Genomic DNA, 9387 nt, shown 5'->3' on the forward strand with positions numbered 1-9387 from the left:
CTCCCAGGTCGTCAATCCTGTCGCTGTGCGACTGCTTCTTCCGCGACATCTTCGTCGCGTCCATCCTGTCTTCCATGTCTCCTGTGTCAAGCCCTTTCTTCGCACTCCCGTTCGTCTTCCCTCCCCCTCCCGTCCTTGTCGAGAGCGCACCTATTTACAAGGTACATAAGATCATGGACATGCGTTCTCGGGGACGGGGTCACCAATACTTAGTGGATTGGGAGGGTTACGGTCCTGAGGAGAGGAGTTGGGTTCCGTCTCGGGACGTGCTGGACCGTTCACTCATTGATGATTTCCTCCGTTGCCGCCAGGATTCCTCCTCGAGTGCGCCAGGAGGCGCTCGGTGAGTGGGGGGGTACTGTCATGTTTTGTCATTGATTATCATGCCTTGTCCCTGTTCTTCTCCTTCTATTCGTTTCCCTCTGCTGGTCTTATTAGGTTCTTTCCCTCTTTCTATCCCTCTCTCTCCCCCTCCCTCTCTCACTCTCCCGCTCTCTCTTCTCTCTATCGTTCCGTTCCTGCTCCCAGCTGTTCCTATTCCCCTAATCAATCATTTAGTCTTCCCACACCTGTTCCCGATCCTTTTCCCTGATTAGAGTCCCTATTTCTCTCCTTGTTATTCGTTTCTGCCCTGTCGGTTCCTTGTCTAGAATTCACCGTGCTGTGTTTGTGTATCGCCCTGTCGTGTCGTGTTTTCCTCAGATGCTGCGTGGTGAGCAGGTGTCTGAGTCTGTTTGGTTCAAGTGCCTTCCCGAGGCAACCTGCTGTTCACCTGCTGTTCAAGATCGAGTCTCCAGTTTGTCCTCGTCATTTCGAGTGAAAGTTGTGTTTTTTGATTGTATTTACTTTACTGGATTAAAGACTCTGTTTTCGCCAAGTCGCTTTTGGGTCCTCTTTCACCTGCATGACACCCTAAATTTTATCAGCATATCGATTGCGCAACCAGGGGTGGTAAAACCTTGGATCATTGTTACTCTAACTTCCGCGACGCATATAAGGCCCTGCCCCGCCCCCCTTTCGGAAAAGCTGACCACGACTCCATTTTGCTGATCCCTGCCTACAGGCAGAAATTAAAACAAGAGGCTCCCACGCTGAGGTCTGTCCAACGCTGGTCAGAACAAGCTGACTCTACACTCCAAGACTGCTTCCATCACGTGGACTGGGACATGTTTCGTATTGCGTCAGATGGAAATATTGACGAATACGCTGATTCGGTGTGCGAGTTCATTAGAACGTGCGTCGAAGATGTCGTTCCCATAGCAATGATAAAAACATTCCCAAACCAGAAACCGTGGATTGATGGCAGCATTCGCATGAAACTGAAAGCGCGAACCACTGCTTTTAATCAGGGCAAGGTGTCTGGTAACATGTCCGAATATAAACAATGCAGCTATTCCCTCCGCAAGGCTATTAAACAAGCTAAGCGTCAGTACAGAGACAAAGTGGAATCTCAATTCAATGGCTCAGACACAAGAGGCATGTGGCAGTGTCTACAGTCAATCACGGACTACAAGAAGGAACCCAGCCCAGTCACGGACCAGGATGTCTTGCTCCCAGGCAGACTAAATAACTTTTTTGCCCACTTTGAGGACAATACAGTGCCCCTGACACGGCCTGCAACGAAAACATGCGGTCTCTCCTTCACTGCAGCCGAGGTGAGTAAGACATTTAAACGTGTTAACCCTCGCAAGGCTGCAGGCCCAGACGGCATCCCCAGCCGCGCCCTCAGAGCATGCGCAGACCAGCTGGCCGGTGTGTTTACGGCCATATTCAATCAATCCCTATACCAGTCTGCTGTTCCCACATGCTTCAAGAGGGCCACCATTGTTCCTGTTCCCAAGAAAGCTAAGGTAACTGAGCTAAACGACTACTGCCCCGTAGCACTCACTTCCGTCATCATGAAGTGCTTTGAGAGACTAGTCAAGGACCATATCACCTCCACCCTACCTGACACCCTAGACCCACTCCAATTTGCTTACCGCCCAAATAGGTCCACAGACGATGCAATCTCAACCACACTGCACACTGCCCTAACCCACCTGGACAAAAGGAATACCTATGTGAGAATGCTGTTCATCGACTACAGCTCGGCATTCAACACCATAGTACCCTCCAAGCTCGTCATCAAGCTCGAGACCCTGGGCCTCGACCCCGCCCTGTGCAACTGGGTACTGGACTTCCTGACGGGCCGCCCCCAGGTGGTGAGGGTAGGCAACAACATCTCCTCCCCGCTGATCCTCAACACGGGGGCCCCACAAGGGTGCGTTCTGAGCCCTCTCCTGTACTCCCTGTTCACCCACGACTGCGTGGCCACGCACGCCTTCAACTCAATCATCAAGTTTGCGGACGACACAACAGTGGTAGGCTTGATTACCAACAACGACGAGACGGCCTACAGGGAGGAGGTGAGGGCCCTCGGAGTGTGGTGTCAGGAAAATAACCTCACACTCAACGTCAACAAAACTAAGGAGATGATTGTGGACTTCAGGAAACAGCAGAGGGAACTCCCCCCTATCCACATCGATGGAACAGTAGTGGAGAGGGTAGCTAGTTTTAAGTTCCTCGGCATACACATCACAGACAAACTGAATTGGTCCACTCACACTGACAGCGTCGTGAAGAAGGCGCAGCAGCGCCTATTCAACCTCAGGAGGCTGAAGAAATTCGGCTTGTCACCAAAAGCACTCACAAACTTCTACAGATGCACAATCGAGAGCATCCTGGCGGGCTGTATCAACGCCTGGTACGGCAACTGCTCCGCCCTCAACCGTAAGGCTCTCCAGAGGGTAGTGAGGACTGCACAACGCATCACCGGGGGCAAACTACCTGCCCTCCAGGACACCTACACCACCCGTTGTTACAGGAAGGCCATAAAGATCATCAAGGACATCAACCACCCGAACCACTGCCTGTTCACCCCGCTATCATCCAGAAGGCGAGGTCAGTACAGGTGCATCAAAGCTGGGACCGAGAGACTGAAAAACAGCTTCTATCTCAAGGCCATCAGACTGTTAAACAGCCACCACTAACATTGAGTGGCTGCTGCCAACACACTGTCATTGACACTGACCCAACTCCAGCCATTTTAATAATGGGAATTGATGGGAAATGATGTAAATATATCACTAGCCACTTTAAACAATGCTACCTTATATGTTACTTACCCTACATTATTCATCTCATATGCATATGTATATACTGTACTCTACATCATCGACTGCATCCTTATGTAATTTACATTTACATTTACATTTAAGTCATTTAGCAGACGCTCTTATCCAGAGCGACTTACAAATTGGTGCATTCACCTTATGACATCCAGTGGAACAACCACTTTACAATAGTGCATCTAAATATTTTAAGGGGGGGGAGGGGGGTGAGAAGGATTACTTTATCCTATCCTAGGTATTCCTTAAAGAGGTGGGGTTTCAGGTGTCTCCGGAAGGTGGTGATTGACTGTAATACATGTATCACTAGCCACTTTAACTATGCCACTTTGTTTACTTTGTCTACACACTCATCTCATATGTATATACTGTACTCGATACCATCTACTGTATGCTGCTCTGTACCATCACTCATTCATATATCCTTATGTACATATTCCTTATCCCCTTACACTGTGTATAAGACAGTAGTTTTGGAATTGTTAGTTAGATTACTTGTTGGTTATCACTGCATTGTCGGAACTAGAAGCACAAGCATTTCGCTACACTCGCATTAACATCTGCTAACCATGTGTATGTGACATAAAATTTGCTTTGATTTGATTTGATTTTATAATTGTATGGGTGGGGTACAGAGATGAGGTAGTCATTTAAAAATCATGTTAAACACTATTATTGCACACAGAGTTAGTCCATGCAACTTATTATGTGACTTGTTAAGCAAACCTTTACTCCTGAACTTATTTAGGCTTGCCATAACAAAGGGGTTGAGTACATTTCAGCGTAAAAAAACATGACATTGTGCTTATTGTGTATAGGCCAGTGACATAAAATGAATCAAATGTAGATTTTAACTCAGGCTGTAACACGAAATTTGGAAAAAGTCAAGGGGTGTGAATACTTTCTGAAGGCACTGTAAGTAGGACAAGTGATATCCAAGCAACGTTGAGAAAAAAAAAATCTCACACGCGTATAGCCCTCTCATTTGCTAAAATAGTCCCACCTGATCTTGCCTCCTACGACTGCCTTCCATTTTTTAAGACATGTATTTTCATTGTTAGAGCGGCCACTAGAGTATCTGGACAAATTGATCATCTGCTGCCTCCCCTATCAAGGTGTTTTGGTATTTCCCTTATGCAGTACGCTTTTCTGCGCATTAACTTTTACTATACCATCACAAGTCATTCCAACCATGACAATGAGCCCGTCCTCCTATCAGTCCTCCTACTAGCCTCCTCTGCTGCCCACCCGGGAGGCCTCCGCCCACCCATTCTTGACAGAACGGGTCAGATTGATGCCCTTTATCATGCATGAATAGGCAAACAGGAGGAAACACTCTGCCCAATCATTCATCTCCAGCTGAGTTTACCCATAGAGATGTATACACTCCTGTCATATAGCACTGGAGAGGGGAGACATACACACAGGGGGACAGATAATGGAGGAGGGAGAGATTGAATGGGAAAGTGAAAAAGAGAGTGATGTGTGAGAGGAGAAGAGCAAAGAACTAGAACAAGACAGGGGACATCCTCTCTCCCTCCCAGCCACTGAGCTGCACAGTTAGTACACCATGTACGTACATTGAATGAGGTTTGACTGACGGGTATGAGTAACCCACATGAAGGATTTGACCGCTCTTCGCACCCTGGCATACCAAAGGCCCTCTGGGAAAGCAGTCTAAATGCCATCTCACATCGAGCTCAACCTGCTAACTAGGGCACATCTCCATAATCCTCCTTACAGAGCATGGTGTGCCAAGGAACAGAACAGAAGGCTGGTGACCAAGCATGATTTGTATTAGCCGCGGACACCAGGAGACAGGGAAAGAGCTCCTCTACCTTAACCCAGCTGGTAATGGCGTAACCGGCAGGTGTTTATCCTAATGGAAGAAAAGACAGTCGTAACACTGCTTCTCCACGCCCTCAGATAAGAACAACCAGCTTAGGACCTAATGTTCCAAGGTGTCTGGGTTTATTTAGTTTAGTTGAAGGCACCAGCAGACAAGCAGGGATAATACCCTTCATTATCAACCTAATGGTGCTTTTCTTTGCTGAGTCGCTGGATTAGTCAGTTTAATAAAAGTGTCTGGGAGATATTTGTCTACATTAAATGTGTACATAGTCTTGGTACACCACCAGACACAGGAAGTTCAATGTATTAAAGTTTGTTAGGAGGGTGATGTCAGCTAACTGGATAAGGTAAGGCAGATAGATATAAAAAAAAGATATGGTCGTGTTCTATAACTGCTTTACAATATCTCATTCAATCCCGTATGCTATAGACATTTTACATGATAAAATGGGACCCAATGCATTTGTTTACATTCATGTGTGTTGTGTTCAATCACCTTCACATGGAAATTAGACAACTCATTTATTTTACATCCATGTCTGTTTATACTGGCAGCCCAAATGTACGAAGCCATGAGAGACATGCCCTACCTTCAAAATATGGGAACATCACCAGAATTCTTGCCTTGTTCTTGCCTTCTTTCTTCAAATATTCTAATCCGGAATTTGAACAGGTTTATAAAGGATATATATATATATCAGGGTCCAGGCAGAGTCCAGTCTTCATAACGATCACTGTAATCAACTCAACTGCTAGAATTGATCACAGTGTGTTTTTGAAGCAGTCAGTAAAGAATATCAAACCAACCCTACACAGCTCTTTAAGCCCTCATCTTCCTCCTCAACCTTTAAAGTGATACAAAATACCCTCTCCAGCAATCAAACCCCCATTACCTTGTGGCCAACAAGACCTTACAGTACAGTATAACTGATTCCACCCACACAGTGATATCCCACTGGGCCACAGCCATTAGCTCCTGCCCTTTGAAGGTTCCAGACGCACATCAATCAAATCAGACACCCCCTCTCTACACGGGTACAATCAGTGGCATCTCCACAACGTTATTTGGGATAATGTTGCCGTGAGTCAGCTGAAAACATCAAATAATTTCGAGCACCCTCCCGGGTGGCGCAGTGGTCTAAAGCACTGCATCGCAGTGTGCCACCAGAGACTCTGGGTTCGAGCCCAGGCTCTGTTGCAGCCGGCCGCAACCGGGAGGCCCATGTGGCGGCGCACAACTGGCCTAGTGTCGTCCGGGTTAGGGAGGGTTTGTCCGGGAGGGATATCCTTGTCTCATCCCTCACTAGCGACTCCTGTGGCGGGCCGGGCGCAGTGCACGCTGACCAGGTCGCTAGGTGTACGGTGTTTCCTCTGACACATTGGTGCGGCTGGCTTCCGGGTTGGATGCACACTGTGTTAAGAAGCAGTGAGGCTCGATTGGGTTGTGTTTCGAGTCCGTGTGGGAGTCGTAGCAATGAGACAAGACAGTAACGACTAACAATAGGATACCATGAAATTGGGGTAAAAAAATAAATATATAAATGATAAATCAGTAAAGAGTGTGGACATCTGTTTGATTAGTTTTTTTTCTTTCAGAACAGAGAAGCATAAGCATGAAACCTGAAAAGTTGAAGAAAGATTGGATCGTCAAGTGTACTCTTCTTCGTATTCAACTGAAAGTAGAAGTGTGGCTATACTCATTAACCTCTGCGCACCGAACCCATTAGCGGGATGAAATTCGACAACATACGGTGATCCCTACATAAATAGTAATATTAAACATTCATGAAAATACAAGTATCTCACATGTTTCGAAAGCCTAGAATCTTGCTAATCTAACTGCGTTGTCAGATTTAAAAAAGGATTTACATGCGAAAGAATACGATGTGATTATCTGAGGATAGAGCCCAATAAAAAACAACTATTTCAACCAGCACAGGCGTAACAAAATCACAAACTGCAATAAAATAAATAGTTTACCTTTGACGATCTTCCTCTGTTTGCAATCCCAATACTCATTGTTACACAATGAATGGTCTTTTGTTTGATAAAATCCATTTTTATAGCCTAACACGAAATATTTCGTGAACCGCTTGTGTCGTGAATTCCGTACACATTCGATGTAAATACACACACTAAACGTGACTTTTCCAGTCATGTTTGTTTTCATTGCAATCAACTGGTTTGTTTGTAACACAACCAAACTTGACGGGTCATTTTGCGGGACGTATTGACTGAAAGAAACCGATTTGTAACAAGTAATGACATCATTGTGCACCAATGATATGACTGCTGTTTCGTTGATTGACTATTTTAACCCAATGACCACTGATCGTCTTGAAATCTAGCTGGGTAGATAGCCAATGAGCTGAGGTAAACGGCAATATGTAATGTTTATGTGTTGGAAGACCAACCCATGTAGTAAACTCCGGTGTAAAGAGAGTCATTCGCCATTGAAGTTTCATACCGGAAGGAGCAACGCATGTTACGCACAGTTGTTTTGGTAAAGAGCATATTCAGCTGTTTATATATCAATCAGTATGGCGACTAAGTCAGGGAAAGCTAAATCTAAGTCTAGATATACAGATGTACACACAATTTTAGAAGAAATTGATCGGGAAAGTGAGACAGAGATTGTTGGAGGACGATTCATTTAGAAATTCCCAAATGGAGGAATATTTTTTGAACGGAGAGGACGTCGTTTTGGACTAGTAAATTCTTCTCATGCTAATGCCGTTGTTTGAAATTAATAATATAAAATATTATTTGTGATTTTTTAAAATTTTAGTAGCAATATATAAAAATGTAATGTAATGAAATGTGAGATGCGTGTGTCTGCCACCCCAACCCACCCCCACATGAAATAGCCTATTTGAGTCTGTTGAGGGGAGGGGAGGCCCACAATAATGGCCAGAGTGAAATGGAGACAGTAGATACAGCTGGTCTGTTGTAATATAATAAAGACAGTAGATCTAGCTGGTCTGTCATAATATAATAGAGACATTAGCATCTGGTCTCCCATCCAGGAACTGACCAAGACCAATCCTGCTTAGCTTCAGAAGCAAGCCAGCAGTGGTATGCAGGGTAGTATGCTGCTCGCAATCAATAACAATCAGGAGATGGGAACTGGAGGAGATGGGAACTGTGTTCTTGATAAGGATCTTGATAAGTCACCAAGAGCTAAATCATTAGGCAAAATTACTAATGAAATAGGGCTGGTTGATATTTGGCATTGAACACATCCCTCAACCAAAGACTACACAGTCTTCTCTAACCTTCATTGTTCATATTTGAGGTTAGACTTCTCATTCCAAGTAACCTTGTTGGTCTGGTCAGGAGCTGTGCAGTCATTTCAATCCATATTTCTGATAACGCATTCATTTCTATAGAGTTGTTCTCTAAGAACCCAACTCCCCAAAGAGCAAACTGGTGTTGTAATCACGCTATCCTGTCTGAGCCAGACTTCCGTGAGAGCATACTTTTTGTTAAAGAGAATGACAACACTAATCCTTCTATGTTATGGGGAAAACACCAAAGCTTCTTTGCATGGCCTGATGATATCATATTGTAGTGCATATTGTATATATATATATATATATATATATATATATATATACAAATAAATCAGGAAATATAACTCATTAAGAACAGGAACATAAACAGCACCCGTCCAAGGACAGCTGGGAGAAATTGGTGGTGACAACGGCAGCTCTTTACAAACTGCTCTCAAAGAGCAGGAAAAAAACTATTCATTAATAGACAACTATATATGAGCATGATAATAAATCTGAAAAGTCTCTTAGCTAATCTGATTTGTTGTTGCCTTAATCACAACTCTGTTGCGTGCGTTAAAGATGTATCAGGCAAATTATGTTTAGGCTCCAATGAGATTGAGAGCATGTTTACTCAGTTCTATAAACTCAGTTAAAAATTATACATAACTTACAAACTACACCTGTAAATATGACCCTGCATGTTCTGGGGAATGTCCTGTTGTGGTTGTTTCCTCTGGAAAGACTGACTTATTTCATCCAGTTTGGTAAACTTGATTTGTTTTTGCATATCTGGAGCCCTGTATTTCGATTCATAGATGAGTGTGCGAATATACTGTAGAAGGGGATTGCCAGCCCATAACGCACCAAGCATCTGGCTTTTGCTCTTTGTACCAGTTGGAATTCATTCATTATAATTTGTTTGGGCGGAAAGGGGAAGAGGGGTGGGACGAGGATATACGTACAGTGGGAAGAAAAAGTATGTGAACCCTTTAGAATTACCTGTATTTCTGCATAAATTGGTTATAAAATCTGTTGTGCTGTGCCTTTTTTTCTCCACACAGAATGTTTTGCCAGTAGTGCTGTGAAACATCCAG

The sequence above is a fragment of the Oncorhynchus gorbuscha genome, linkage group LG01 (genome assembly GCF_021184085.1).
Source record: "Oncorhynchus gorbuscha isolate QuinsamMale2020 ecotype Even-year linkage group LG01, OgorEven_v1.0, whole genome shotgun sequence".
Taxonomy (NCBI): Eukaryota; Metazoa; Chordata; class Actinopteri; order Salmoniformes; family Salmonidae; genus Oncorhynchus; species Oncorhynchus gorbuscha.